The sequence below is a fragment of the Anolis carolinensis genome, chromosome 6 (assembly GCF_035594765.1).
Source record: "Anolis carolinensis isolate JA03-04 chromosome 6, rAnoCar3.1.pri, whole genome shotgun sequence".
NCBI lineage: Eukaryota > Metazoa > Chordata > Lepidosauria > Squamata > Dactyloidae > Anolis > Anolis carolinensis.
In genome coordinates this window covers 82,860,086-82,875,341 of record NC_085846.1, presented here as the reverse complement: position 1 = coordinate 82,875,341, position 15,256 = coordinate 82,860,086, and the positions used below count along the sequence as shown (strand labels likewise).

The window sequence follows — 15,256 nt, the reverse complement described above, 5'->3', positions numbered from 1 at the left end:
CTGTCAAGAGTTATTTAAAGTAACAATAAGAGCAGTACTCACAGTGATCGCTAGAGGATGGAGAGACAATTCGAAATGGATGTTAAGTAATTGGAATGATTATATGTATGATCACGTGTTGTTAGACATTACAGGAATTATGTCTAAGCAAGTAACAAGAACGAATAAACAAAAGGACATTACAAATAGATGGAAGGACTACTTAAACTGGGTGAAAAATGGAGGAGCCAACAATTACATCAAAGAAAAAAAAATACAAAGATTTTACCTGTGGATGGACCTGCAAGATTAGTAGAAATATACTGTGGTTGAGGAGGGAGGATGAGGGAAGGAGGGAAAAATATAAGATGATTTGGATAGCAAATGTTAAAGAAAGGGAAGTACTACTGTTATGATTATGTATATAAAATCCAATAAAAATATTTAAAACCTCTTTAAAAAACAAACAAAGGCAGAGGCTTCTTCTTTAATTTCCAGCTTCTGGAGACGGTGCCCATCTCTAGTTCTGTGGAGATGCTTTTTTCCTTATTTTAAGCCAAGGAGCCTGTGTTCTTACCGGCAAGATTGCTTGGAGTGTCTCTTTGCCTTTTCCTGCAGAAGCAGTACCTATTGATCTACTCACATTTGCATGTTTTCGAACTGCTAGGTTGACAAAAAATGAAGCTTACAGATGGGAGCTCACCCTGTCTCACAGATTCGAACTGCAAACCTTCAGATCAGCAATTCAGCCAACCTTCAGGTCAGTAGTTCAGCAGCACAAGGGTTTAACCCATTGTGCCACTGCAGATCACAAGTAGAGCAAAAGAAGTCATTCTTCTTGCAAAGTAGAACACAGCATTTACAACAGGAAGGCATCACAGTGACACCTCAACTTCCCTGATTTGTGGCTGGATGCATAGTTCTTTCTATTCGCATAATCATCAGTCATTGCAGTATTCTCATGTATGGCATCACTCACTCACTAGGTAAAGGTTTCCCCTGGTGTTAAGTCCAGTCGTGACCGACTCTGGAGGTTGGTGCTCATCTCCATTTCTAAGCCGAAGAGCCGGCATTGTCCATAGATATCTCCAGGTCATGTGGCCAGCATGACTGCATGGAGCGCCGTTACCTTCCCACCGGAGCGGTACCTATTGATCTACTCACATTTGCATGTTTTCGAACTGCTAACAGCGGGCGCTCATTCCGCTCCCGGGATTTGAACCTGGCACCTTTTGGTCCGCAAGTTCAGCAACTCAGCGCTTTAACACACTGTGCCACCAGGGGCCCGACCACTCACACACTAGTTGGCCAGAAAGAAATGGAAGGGAGGACATGCATGTGAAACTATGAATGTCCAAAAAAAGAGCCCCAGCAGTCTTTCTTTCAATATTCAGTCTTCTTACAGAAGGAGCAAGAGAATTGCATCCCTTGAGTTTGACGTAGTAGGGAAGAAGGGTGGAAGGAAAAGAGGAACAAAGAATGGAAGGGCTCACTCCCTTTCACCCATGAGGGGCCTTTTTTTCTTGCTGCCTCTCTCCTTCCACCTCTTCAGCAGCAGGAACAGCAGAAAAACAGCCTAGAAAAGTTGGATTCAAACTAAGACCTGTTGTCAATAAAGCAAGGCACATGATCATCCCTTTAAATCTTATCTAGTATATTGCTCACTGCTAATTTTATTTGGTGCCAATCCCCTAGCCCAGCAAATGCTAGGATAATTTTAAATCCTTTTCGAAGGAGAAGGAAGTGCACAAAGAAGCTGGGCACATTGGCCAAAGCCCCGTTGTTCCTCATAAAGAGAGTTGATCCATTAGGGCCCCTTCTACACTGCCATATAAAATCCAGATTATCTGTTTGAGTTGGGTTATATGGCAATGTTGACTCATATAAACCAGTTCAAAGCAGATAATCTGGATTTTATATGGCAGTGTAGATGGGGCCTGGTACTTATTGATTGAGATTTGTTGATTCACCAATGCAACAGTTGATTCAATATATAAAATTTGGGCCATTTCCTTGGGACAACATGCTGTTCAATGTCTTGCTTGCCAGCAAGAGTAGACAGTTGCCAGGAAATAAGATAAATACAAACTTGACTATCATTTTGAGTGGATATGTGTGTGTGGCCCACTCAAGGAACACAACAAGCTGCTTTTAGAGCTGGTCTTTTCTATTAGGCTTGTTCAATTCAGCTGGAGGGCGATCAGTTTTTAGTATCCAAATTTTGCTGGGTGCCCAGATCCATTTTCGGGAGCCTCCTGAAAATCAGCAAATAGAAAAATCTGTTTTTGGCTAGGCAGCTGAAAGATCCGGGATGATCCAGCCAATTTGCAGCAATGGGGAACTTACAAGGCTCCCCTTTCCGTTCTTGGGATCCTTTCATTTCTTCCCTTCAATGGAGATTGGGTTTGAGGGACGGGGTTAAGGAAGCACCCTTCCTGGGAGCCTTTCCTTTCTTCCTTTCAAGGGAGCCTGTGTTTGAGGAATGAATAGAAGGGAAGAAGCTGCAACTGGCTGCCACATGGGCCATTTTGGCTGAAAAAACAAGGCAACTGAGCCCTTACCATTATGGCCAGCCAAACAAACTGGATTAGCTGAAGGGAACCAACCAAATTGAATCTATGCACAAGCCTATTTTCTATCTCTTCCCTAGAGAACAAGAGTCTCCCAAGAGACTGAACTATTGCTTTTTTAGGTGGGAAATGGTGTAACTGAGATTAAAAATCAGTATCACTAGAAAGGAGATGATCCTTCCCCTCCGTACTGCCCTCGGCAAAATGTTTGCCAAACCACCTTGCAAAAAACACACATTTGTTTAAATGCAATGTACCACCATGTTTATAGCCTTCACCAGAGCTGTATAACTCCTGATTTTATATTTATGCCATAAACTTAGCTTACTCCTTGAGAATGAATCTAGACATACTTGCAGGAAGCAATGGAATGTGCGGTGCCTCCCTTGCTGCAAACCAAACCATAAAAGTTTTGCTTTAAATTAAACAAATGTAACCTGTCTGGCTCGGGCAAGCCAGAGCTGTTGGTTAAGCTTCAGGAAACTCTGGCTTCCATCACCGGGAGTTTAAGAGCCACCACTCAGAATGTTGCACATTCCCACACAGACAGACAAAGAAACTGGACCAGCAGGAGAAATTGATTGGCAGTTGGTTCACAGCAAACAGAAGGAAGTACTTCTTCGTGCAACACTTAATTAACTCATGGAATTCATTGCCAGAGGAAGTTGCAACAGGCAGTGACATTGATGACTTTTTTAAAGAATGCAATTAAGTAAATTAATGAAGAATAAGTCTATCAGAGAGATAGGAAAGTAAGTAGGCAAGTGCCACTGCATTACATTTACCCTATACACCTTTGTTAAAACAGCAGCAACCCTTAAGTCAATTATAGTTCTATTAAATGGGGAAGGTTTGTTTTAATTTTATAAATTCTACACCATTATTTAAATGTATGTTTTTACTATATTGCTTCTCCATGTGTTCTTCAATCCACCTACTCGGATTTGTTTTTTCTTTTTTCATATTCCACTCCACTTTCTGTGAGTCTTTGGTCTCCTGATTCTTTCCTTTTGCTCTTTTCTTCCCCATATATCTCTCATCTTCCACTTCTCGTTATTCTTTCCCCTTAATTTCCATCCACCTTCATTTGTAGCTTTGCTTTCTTGCATGTCTAACTGTGCCAAGGACTATGGCACTGCAGACTTCCTCTTCGTGCTCCTCCCTCCTGTTCCAAGATGCCCATTGTACTACTTACCACAGATACTGCACAATGAAAACCTAAGTCAAGAGGAAACAATTTAGCCAATTAAATATCACATTCTTCCTGGCACTTCTTCCAAAATGTTGTCAAATTATTTTAAATTTCACTGAGAGAAATGTACTGTACACTCTGGTTTATTATTTTAAAAATAATGTAACAAAATTAATATTAGCAAATTGATTATTATTGTTATTATTATTAAGATTATTTTTATCTTGCCTTTCTCCCTATAGGAACTCAAGGTGGCTTTCAATAACTCCTGATCTTTCCATGGGTTTTATGGTACAAAACTTCTATGAGTGTGCTTCCATGCAATATACTTCCCTGTCTATAGAGGCTGTACACCTCTGATCAATTCAGACAAAGGTTATGTAAACTCCAAAAAAATGGAAGAATCATAGCGGAAGGGTACAAGAACAATAGTTTGGACAACAATTTGTTCAGAATTTTGAAACATTTATTTATGGACAACAACATTTGAATCTGCTGGTTGGAGAGCCAAAGGAGCTTCAGCCCAAACTAGTAATCATTCTAAGCTGTGAATTTGATAAGGATATGTTGATAACTATAATATAAAGAGAATAAACAGAGAGTAAACACTGTGCCCCCGGTGGCACAGTGTGTTAAAGCGCTGAGCTGCTGAACTTGCGGACCAAGAGGTTGCAGGTTCGAATCTGGGGAGCGGAATGAGCGCCCACTATTAGCCCCAGCTTCTGCCAACCTAGCAGTTCGAAAACATGCAAATGTGAGTAGGTCAATAGGTACTGCTCTGGCGGGAAGGTAACTGCGCTCCATGCAGTCATGCTGGCCCCATGACCTTGGAGGTGTCTATGAACAACGCCAGCTCTTCGGCTTAGAAACCTTTACCTTTACTAAAAAGAGAATGCTCTAGACCACTGCTTCTTAAATTGGGGATCCTGACCACAAATGGGGTCCCCTTTAGCTCCCCTTAGCTCAATGTTGAGGTTGCGAATAAATTGGCAACAGTTAAAGTTTTCTGATTGCCACTTAGCGGCTGTTTTAGAAATTTATACAAATCTGATAGCAACAATGTGCAGTGTTTACAGTAGACTCTGCAGAAAAAGCTTCAAATGTACTTCATCAAAAGGAAATTCAATTTGTTTAGCAAACCTTGCAAATGCTGATTTATTATTATTATTGATTGTTCAATTTTTATACCTATTTTATATGGTGTTGTGGTGTTGTGTAAAAATGTTTCATGTGGAAAGGGGTAGAGAGTGGAAGAAGTTTAAGAAGCCTCGCTCAAAACTCCACATTAGTGAAGAAGCAGCCAGTTATCGGTACTAATGTTCACATCGTGTTTTGTTATGCTACTGACAGAATGTCCACTTTGCCTCCGTCTGTTAATGAATACATATCACTGATAAGATCTCATCATAATCTCTCATGTACAACCTATGTGCTTATTCTAACAGCAAAAATCTTTTTATCCTCTTTGGAACATGAATGCCAGCACCCGCTGACCCTTCTACCCCATGGAGCTGGATGCATTCCAGCTCCCGTTTGCCGAAGCAGCCATATCAGCAAATCCCATTTATAGTCATTCCAAGAGCGGTGTGCTCTAGCGATAATAACCGTAACAATAAGCCACATACTTAATTCAAAGATTTACAACATCGTGATCAACCGGGAGTCGCAAAAGCATGAAGCAAATCAGCATGGAAGCCCTGCTGGTTTAAAAATTAAAGCTCTCCACACTCATTAATGCAGGAAATGAAACCGAGAGATAGAATAAATCACTTTTAAAAACATACACACACAACACAACACATAAATCAAAAGCGGTGTCAAGTCTGCTGTCACAGAACTGAATAGAAACTCCTAAGTCTGGATTGGCAATGTGGAGACCCCCACTCTTTCTAGATATACATCCCTCCAGGGGTCCGCTCCTGCCATCATGTGACAGGAGAAAGACAGAAATACTGAGTGCACTCAGCAGTCCTGAAATAACAGCCATCATGCTAGTATATTTACTGTAACCATATGAAGCCTTATGCTGCTGCTACTGAGCCAGGAAAACCAGAGGGAGATGGAAAGCAGAAATAAAATCCAGGCTCTATTTAATTAAATGTGCTTTAAGACATCTTTAAAGGCAGGGTACAAGATAAAAACAATAGTAGGGCAAATAATACAATCCAACACAATCATTATCTGTTACAGCAGTTATTGATAAAGTCAAGAGCCCCGTATGCTAAAAATGTTTTTTTCCCGAAAAAGTGGTTTTTCAAAGCTTTTCTGAAAGATTGTGTGATAGTGAGTTGGTAGAGCCACGTTCTAGAGCAGTAGTTCTCAACATGTGGGCCACGGCCCAGCAGTGGGCCATGAGAACGAAAATCCAGTCCACAAATCTCTTTCCTCTTTGTTCATTTCATTTCCAGTCCTTTCCGTAGAGCTGACCATTACATTGGATAGACCACATCAGCTCTAGATTATTAAATATGGTTTTCTGTGGGTGAGCAGATGGTGACTACTGGATGGCATATGTTCTGTATCAGAAACTAGAACTGGTGTGGTATATCCAGTGTACTTTTGTGAATCATCACCCCAAATAACCAACCCGAATCTAAAGTTGACCAAAAACTGATTCGTAACCCTTTCGGTACTAATATTGGGGAGTGGCTCATGGTCAAAGTGGTCCCTGGTCAACTGGGCTCTGGTCAAGAAAAGGTTGGAAACCACTGTTCTAGAAGTATGGTGTTATCATGGAAAAGGTTGTTTCATTTTCACATACTAATCTAGCCATGTAAATACAATACCTAGGAGACACACTACAAAAAGGTGTGTTCCAGGGTTTCTGCAATCACAACTTTCTGACCAAGTCTAAGCAGATGATAACCAGGAGCAGGACCTTCTCAGTGGTGGCCATAAAATTTTTGGAATACTCTTTGTATTCTCTAGGTTTGAATTCTGTTGGGTACTACTTGTCAAATAAAAAGGTATTTCATTTATTTATTTTTCCAAACTTTTTATGGTTAACATGGGGGATTTTGTTGCTGCTGTTAGGATTCCAATTCACCTTCTGTTTAATGCTTCCTTTTCAACATTTTATTGCTGTTAACAGATTATATTTTATCTTATCCTTTTAAGGATAATGGCAATTTTTAAAAGTCAAAAAAAGGTTTAAGTGTCTCAATAAAAGATGTCAAATAAGTATGTTTTTATTTTCTACTCCATCCAAATAGAAGCATGTATCTATCTTATAACTAGGATGACAGGTATGTTGCCATTCAAATATGTATGGACAGTAACTCCCTAGGCAGGATAACCAATGGTGTTTCACCCCAGTCATAATCTAAATCTATTGAAAATCTGTGTTCAGGCATGTTATCTGTGCCATGGTTGTTGTTATTCTTGTTTGTGCCTTCAAAAGCCTTAAGGCAAACAAACCTATCGCTTGATTTTCCAGGGAGGGTTTTCCCTTACCTTGCCCTAAGGTTGAGAGAGTGTGACTTACCCCAAGACACCCAATAGGTTTCTGTGTCAAGCAGCAATTTGAATTTTCATCACCCGGAGTCCTAGGGCCCTTCCACACAGCCATATAACCCAGAATATCAAGGCAGAATAACCCACAATAGCTGCTTTGAACTGGGTTATATGAGTCTACACTGCCATATATTCCAGTTCAAAGCAGATAAGGTGGGATTTTATTCAGCTGTGTGGAAGGGGCCTTAGTTCAACAATCAAACCACTTCACTTTCTTGGCTCGTTTTGTGTAACACATAACCTTCTAAAAGAATTAAGATAGAAAATGTTTATACTGAAAGCACTGATGTAGAGAGCTGATAAATTGTGAGTAATGTCAATAAGCCTCTGTGTTAAATAATGGACCTGAATCTGTTATTTGAAATCATCATAACCTTGCAAAGATAATAGCTAAGGCTGGAAATATTCAAGTCTTTAGATCCAAACAATTAGGGACCTCATCGCACTTACCTTTTTTAGAGTCCTATGATGCTAATGGGCATGCTGCCCATCACACAATGTCACTAGATTTCTTATTGAAGCTCCTCCTCCAACTGGAGTGGAAGCATTGCAGGACACTTCCCTCCTAACACAGGTAGGTTAGCGTCGCGTGAAGAGGCGGGTTGTCCATGTGATGAAATCATAAGAAAAATGAACAAATTATTCAACATAGTGGAAGAATTTACAGCTGCTTTGCTGATTGATTAAATAAATCCCCATGTGCTTTCAGGTTGCTTCCAACATGACCCTAAAGCAAACCAGTCATTGGGTTTTCTTGGCAAGATTTGCTCAGAGTGGGTTTGCCATTGTCTTCTTCTGAGGCTGAGAGAGTATACTTGCCCAAATGTCAATTATTGTATTTCCATAGCTACATGAGGATTTGAATCCTGGGACACACCTACACTGACCACCTCAGTTGATGGGATGACCAATTAGTCCTGCAGCGGCTAAATGTCACATGGGGGTTCATCCAGATTAATCTGGGGGGAAACCCAAATCTGGATACACAATTCAGGTGGTGCCAAGAGAGCTGGGTCGGTTCCTAAACAATCTAGCTCACATGTGTCAAACTCAAAACTCGTGGGTCGAATCCAGCCCACCATGTCATTTTATGTGGCCTTCCAGTTGCTGGACTACAACTCCTGTATTCCTCATAATTAGAAATCATGACTAGAGCTGATATTATTTATTTATTTTTATTTACATAATTTCTATCATGCCTTTCTCACCCAAAGGGGTTCAAGGCGGCTTATAGAGCTGGCAAAAATTCAGTGCCAATAAAAACAACAATACAGTAAAAACATAACAGTTAAAAATGATGAGAGTTGTAATACAGTAACGTCTGGAAGATGGCAGTTTGCTTCATTTAGGATAGTAAGGTTTGGATTTAGATACATGGTTTGGGGATATGATGTCTGATTTTAAAATAGCCCTTAACCTTTCCCCAAACTCAGGGTCACAAGTTCTGTAGGGTTGCAATTCCCATTATCCCAAATCCACATGGGAGTTGTCATTCAATGACATCTGAAGACCCAAACTGGAGCACTGACCTCTATGTAAAACAGTAATAGTTGGTATTCTGTATCCACAGATTCTCTGGCCATGGATTCAATAGCCCTTTGAAGGCAACCATAAAGCCAATGTGGCCCTCATTGAAAATGAATTTGACACCCCTTCTAGTCTGGCACTCAAACCATTGCCCTAAGTAAATAAACTAGCATATTAATCAAACGACCCATAAAAGGAGTAATCAACAAAATAACAGCTATAAATAAAAGCTCTCTTTGTCAGAAGAAAAATGTGTTGCAATGTTTTCACAACATACCAAAGTCACTACAGCATGCTTTTTCCATGCTTTAAGGCACAAGTTAAAATTGGCTTCCTAGCTAAAGGTTTACTATTTAGATCATTAATTACAACCTGCAGCATCAGTTTAGTGAAATCAGCTGAAAAAGATATAAATGCATACAGATGTGCTCACATGTGTGTGCTCACACACCCATCAAGTGTTACTTTCAAGTAGTAAATAAATGGATAGGCTTGAAAAGCTGATGCACTCATTCTAAAATAAAGATGCCTCTGGAGAAATGTTCTGTATTCCAGATGTGCCTCCAGTTGACTCTCAACATTTCTAAGAAAACCCATGATAAAGCTGTAAAAACTTCTATTGCCATGAGAGTTGACAACAATGCATTTCAATGACGGGAGGGGGTGGGGGGAAGGTTCAAACTGTCTCTCATTTTATGTAGGAAATCAAAGACAGGATGAAAATGATATCACAGGTGTGCACATATGTGGAACAGAGAGGAAACGGGAATTTCCCAGTTTGGGGAAAATTAGGAAGATTGATATTCCATCTAAAGTTCTACAGAGAGCAATACCATCCTAAGCAATTTGTGTTGCGATTCCAAATATTGTTGGGTTGGGAAAGACCCCTGCCTGAAGCTCTGTAAAGCAGTGGTTCTTAAACGTTGGTCCTCCAGGTCTTTTGGACTTCACAAGATTATCACGATGCCAAAAACATCATAACTTTGTCTAAAGGCATCATGAGCAATTTTAAATGATAGTTCAGGGTTTTCCATCTTTAGAACGGTCAGATCTGAAGAAGTGACACTAGTTGACCTAAGGTGTATAGTTGGACCCCAACATTTCCAAACAATGATGAGTGCTGACACTTGGCTATACAACAGAACCAATACCAAACTGAGCTATGGGTGAGAAGGGATTGGTTGATTTTACCCGTGTGAATGTCAGAAAGCAGCACAATACATTCCCAAAGAGGCCAGGTCTGTTTTTAACACAATTAGGCATAACATACTTTTTTCCATTGTAGGCTATACTCAGGATGTGGTGAAGTCAGTCTCTCAGAAAATTGCTTTGTAGCTGACCAGGAATCGGCAATGTTTATGAATATACATTATTATAACATGGCATTTCTTGGATCCATGAATGAAAAAATATCCTATTTGTTTCTGCATTTGCAGGAAAGTTTTATTATTAGAGATCTCTGTAAGTCCACTCCTTTGAGAGAGTGTTTGAGATATTTGTGTATTTTTAAATAGCCACATTTAAATTGTCAAAAGATGCCAACAAACTGTGAGGGACAGCCTCACGCTGTTGGTAATTGCCAGAGGGCAATGATCAATAGGGGTCTTTTGTTAGCATTACGGGATCACTATTGACTCAGGAAGTTCAGTGTCTCAGTGGGTTAGGCTGAGGCTGAAACGGACAGGCATTCTTGCCCTTGGCTGCTCAGAAGCCAGTAACCTGCACTTAGTCCATTAATTATTCCTGTCCGAGCAGCAGCGGATCGTTATGATCTGCAATCAGCTGAGGAAAAGGAAGTCCCGAGCCAACACAGAGGCCCCATTTAGAGAACCAGGAAACCCAGCCTTCCCGCCATTCGCAGCTGGAGCCATTGTTTGGTTTTGCTCATGGTTCCTTTCATAAATAGGTAACACAGCACCCAACAATCCCATCAGTATCCTTGAAAACATAGCACTTTGAGAAATCTAGCATGCATGTTGTAGCTGCTGCTGCTGCTATTATACATGGTATAGGGTGAGTATCCCTCAGATTCGTCCAATCCACACAAAACCCATAGCTCACTAGACCCACGCCTTTCATGAAAGTGTGGGTCTAATGGGCTATCAAATTAATTCAGTTTTATTGGATACGTCGTTTGGACACCTCCGGTAAAACTGCGAGAGCTCCTGCGTTATGGGCCCAGTGTGGATGGGCTCCTAGAGGCTTCTAGGAAGAAAACTTATGTAGGGATCTCTAGGTCCTCCAATTCAATTCTATGAGCAGCTTCAACCAGACATTGACCATAGAATATGCTGGAGGACCTAGATATCCCTAGAGAAGTGTTCTCTCAGGCTGAAAAAATATCGATTTTTTTTAGGATGTTATCCTATGTGTGTGGGGAGGAGCATTAACTTACAGTTAGGGTAAGTCGTGTAGAATTACACAACACATACTGTATATACTCGAGTATAAGCCTAGTTTTTCAGCCCTTTTTTTAAGACTGAAAAAGCCCCCCTCGGCTTATACTCAGGTGAGGGTCCTGGTTGGCTTATATTTGGGTCAGCTTATACTCAAGAATATATGGTACATTTATTATTTTTCTCTATTATTATTGGTATTATTAAATTTATTCTTTTTCTCTATTATTGTTGCTACTATTACATTTATTTTACTCTATTTTTATTATTATTGTTAATACATTTATTATTTCACTCTGATCTTATTATTGTTGTTGCATTTATTATTTTACTCTATTTATTGTTATATGTATTATTTTCCTGTATTATTATTATTATTATTATTATTATTATTATTATTATTATTATTACATGTATTATTTTACTCTATTATTAAAAGGATACATAAGCACATTTACATTGAAGAAGATGGGAATAATGATTTGATCAGAGTTGGACAGTCTTATCTTAAATTTGAGCTTGATGTAAATATTCAAAAACATTTAACCTACTGATGCCTCAATTAATGTAATTTTATTGGTATCTATTTTTATTTCTGAAATTTACCACCCTTGGCTTATACTGGAGTCAATGTTTTCCCAGTTTTTTTTTGTGGTAAAATTAGGTGCCTCGGCTTATATTCGGGCCAGCTTATACTCGAGTATATATGGTAGTTCAGTTTGTCATTCCTTATCACACGTTGTTCTTTTTTTGCCTTTTCTTCCAAGATTATCAATTTTCAGATTTATCACATGAGCAAGTGCAATTCCTGCCCACTACATTAAAAAATGAAAGCTTGGGGGGGGGGGGATTCTTTGGAGATAATGGACTTTCCTCTCCAGTCTGAGTATTCCCAATCACAGAAATCTGAGAGGTCTGCATGGATTGTTCCCAGGGATTGTGTGATGCAGTCCTTGGGCCCAATCCACAACTTCAGTGATGGGTTAGGGATGGTAATATCCGTCAATTATGATTTCTATTGAATGTGAGTGCTTTAACAGCTCAAGGGCTTGCTGTTCTCAATGTAAAGATGTTTGTGAATTTTCATCAAAAATGAAACTGATGACACAGGCTGGATCTGCACTGCATTATATCCCAGGATCTGTTCTCAGATTACCTGCTTTGAACTAGATTATATGAGTCCACATTGTCAGGTAATCTGGGATAAGAAGATAATCTGGGATCAGATCCCGGAATATAGGGCAGTGCAGAGCAGATTGAGCCTGTGTCACCATTCTCCTCATTACAGTATTGTATATTTAAGGGTCTTGCACTTACACATACAATCAGCATAATTTTTGTGCAACTCTGGCTGCATCCATACTGATTAAAAAGATATAAAATTCCAGATCTTGTTCCTTTTTTTCCAATTTTATTTTGGAGATCCATACATGTTTTGTTTACCCCAGAATATTTTTGGTCAGAGACTTTTCCCCAACCAGGGGGGAAATGAATGGGGAGAAAAGACTGAGTATGCAATAGTTCCCAAACTGTTGACTATTCCTAGACATTTCAAGATGTCTACAAAAATCACTGTGCTTTATATCTTGGGTGTTTGCTCCTTCCAAAAGAAAGCATTAAAGCCTGGGAAGAGATGCAGAGAAAGTAGCTATGAGAGCGTATGTTCTTCAAGTCCGCGGCTTCAGCACAGAAGTAATTTAACAAAATAAAAAAGCCAGTGATCCAGACACACCTCAAAGCCATGTTATTCTATGCTATTCATACCACTTTTCTTGTTTACACAGAACATTTCTTGTTTTCTTTTCCAGAAGAATGCTGCCAATCGCCAGAGGCAGACATGTTTATCAAGCTGTGTATCTTGACGTCTGACATAAAATCTTTGGTACGGCCCAAAAAGTTTCTGTCAGCACCTTAGAGACTGTGAGCCCAATGGAGTTGGCATGGGACCAGAGAGAGCAAGGCCAGCGGTGGAGCAATTGACACCAAGCCAAGAATTACAAAAAGAGGGAAAGTCATACTCGAGGAGAACAGCCCCTTTTCTCTCTCCATTCTGCTTAATATTGAACAGAGGCATCTAAACCACAAATCTGCCACAGTTTAGGTGAAAAGGGTGTAGAGATTTTTTTTTCTTCCAAAGCAAAGCACTTCTTTGCTTGCCAGCCTAAGGGATATATCATCATACTAGGTGTCAAAGCCGTGTCAATGAGATGATAAAATTTATTGCATAAAGTATGCCCTCTTGAAAAACAAAAACACCCTTCAAGAAACATCAGAATCAGCCTTTGTTTCTGTTTTCAATTTTAACCATTATTTTTTAAATAAAGGTGAATAACTTGTTCTGACATCTCAGCACATGACTTCATAAAATTGCCTGAAGTATGTAGCAGAGGGTTACTATACTGTGATAAGAAAAAGGGAGAATGCATTTGATGACTGATGTATTTCAAATCACCAATCGCCTTCATTATATGCCAGCGTTTCTCAACCTGGGGGTCAGGACCCCTATAGGGGTCATGAGGGGAGTTCAGCGGGGTCACCAAAGACCAGTATTTTCTGTTGGTCATGGGGGTACTGTGGTCCAATTTGATCATTGTTGGGATTTAAGGGGTTCTTTGATTGTAGGTGAACTATAAATCCCAGTAACTACAACTGGTGGCATAGTGCGTTAAAGCGCTGAGCTGCTGAACTTGCGGACCAAAAGGTTCCAGGTTCAAATCCCTGGAGCGGAATGAGCACCCGCTGTTAGCCCCAGCTCCTGCCAACCTAGCAGTCTGAAAACATGCCAATGTGAGTAGATCAATAGGTACCGCTCCGGCAGGAAGGTAACGGCACTCCATGCAGTCATGCCGGCCACATGACCTTGGGGGTGTTTACGGACAACGCCGGCTCTTTGGCTTAGAAATGGAGATGAGCACCAACCCCCAGAGTCGGTCACGACTGGTCTTATCGTCAGGGGAAAACCTTTGCCTTTACCTACAACTCCCAAATGTCAAAATTAAGCCCCTCCCAACCCCACCAGTATTCAAATTTGGGCTTATCGTGTATTTGTGATAAATTTGGTCCAGTGAATGAAAATACACCCTGCATATCAGATATTTCCATTATGATTCATAGCAATAGCAAATGACAGTTATGAAGTAGCAACGAAAATAATTTTATGGTTGGGGGTCACCACATCATGAGGAACTGTATTAAGGGGTAGCGGCATTAGGAAGGTTGAGAATCACTGTTATATGCAATAACAACAACAACAATAATAATAATAATTTTATTTCTTCCCCGCCTCTCTTCACAGCTTGAGGTGAGTTACAACATTGCTAAAAAACATAATCATTCAAAAATACTCTGTAGAATACACATATTAATATTAAAACATATTTCCACAAAATACACATTAAAATATACAAACAAAAGTTAAACATAAAGTGGAAGTTTAAATTGCATCATTAAAACTGTCTGGGTAAGCCTGTCAGAATGAGAGGTCTTCACTTGTGTCTTAAATCGCAACAGTTGATTTAACTGTTGGAGCTCTACCAGCAGGTCATTTCACAGTCATGGGGCGGCTGAAGAAAAGGTCCTCTGGGTAGTGGTTGCCAGTTGGTTCTGGCAGGATGGAGCAGACACCCTCCAGAGGACCTAATTTATTTAAGACATTTCTACCTCGCTTTTCTCCGCGACATGGACCCAAGGCTAATATCTTCATTGGGCCAATTTAAATAGCCAAAACATGGGCAAGATTTTAAGATCTCTAAATTTCCCCTTCCGTTTTTGGCATGACAACTTTCAAAATTCCTCAAAAGCATGGTCAGTTTTTCTAGTTTATGATACATAAAAATGGAGATAATATCTCTAAAGTTTTGTTGTTGTCTGCATTATGTCCTGAGATGTAATAAAGCAAGACAAGTCTGCATACATGCAAAAGAGACTCTGATTAGTGATGGAATAGAATGAGGTTACGTCTGGCATAGCTTGAAATCCATCATGGTATAGTGGTTTGAGTGTTTGAGTGGGGCTCATGGAGACCAGGGTTTGAATCCATTCTCAACCATGAAAACCTTCTGGATGTGTTGGACAAGTCA

The 15,256-nt window shown here is 40.0% G+C and overlaps 1 long non-coding RNA gene across 1 annotated transcript; it reads left to right on the top strand.

Annotated features, from left to right (window-relative positions):
* The first annotated feature begins 207 nt into the window (after positions 1-207).
* On the top strand, positions 208-13,514 carry LOC134292455 (uncharacterized). The gene is made up of 2 exons (XR_009999705.1): positions 208-739; positions 12,986-13,514. It is a non-coding gene; the product is annotated as an uncharacterized LOC134292455 (long non-coding RNA).
* Positions 13,515-15,256: the final 1,742 nt, after the last annotated feature.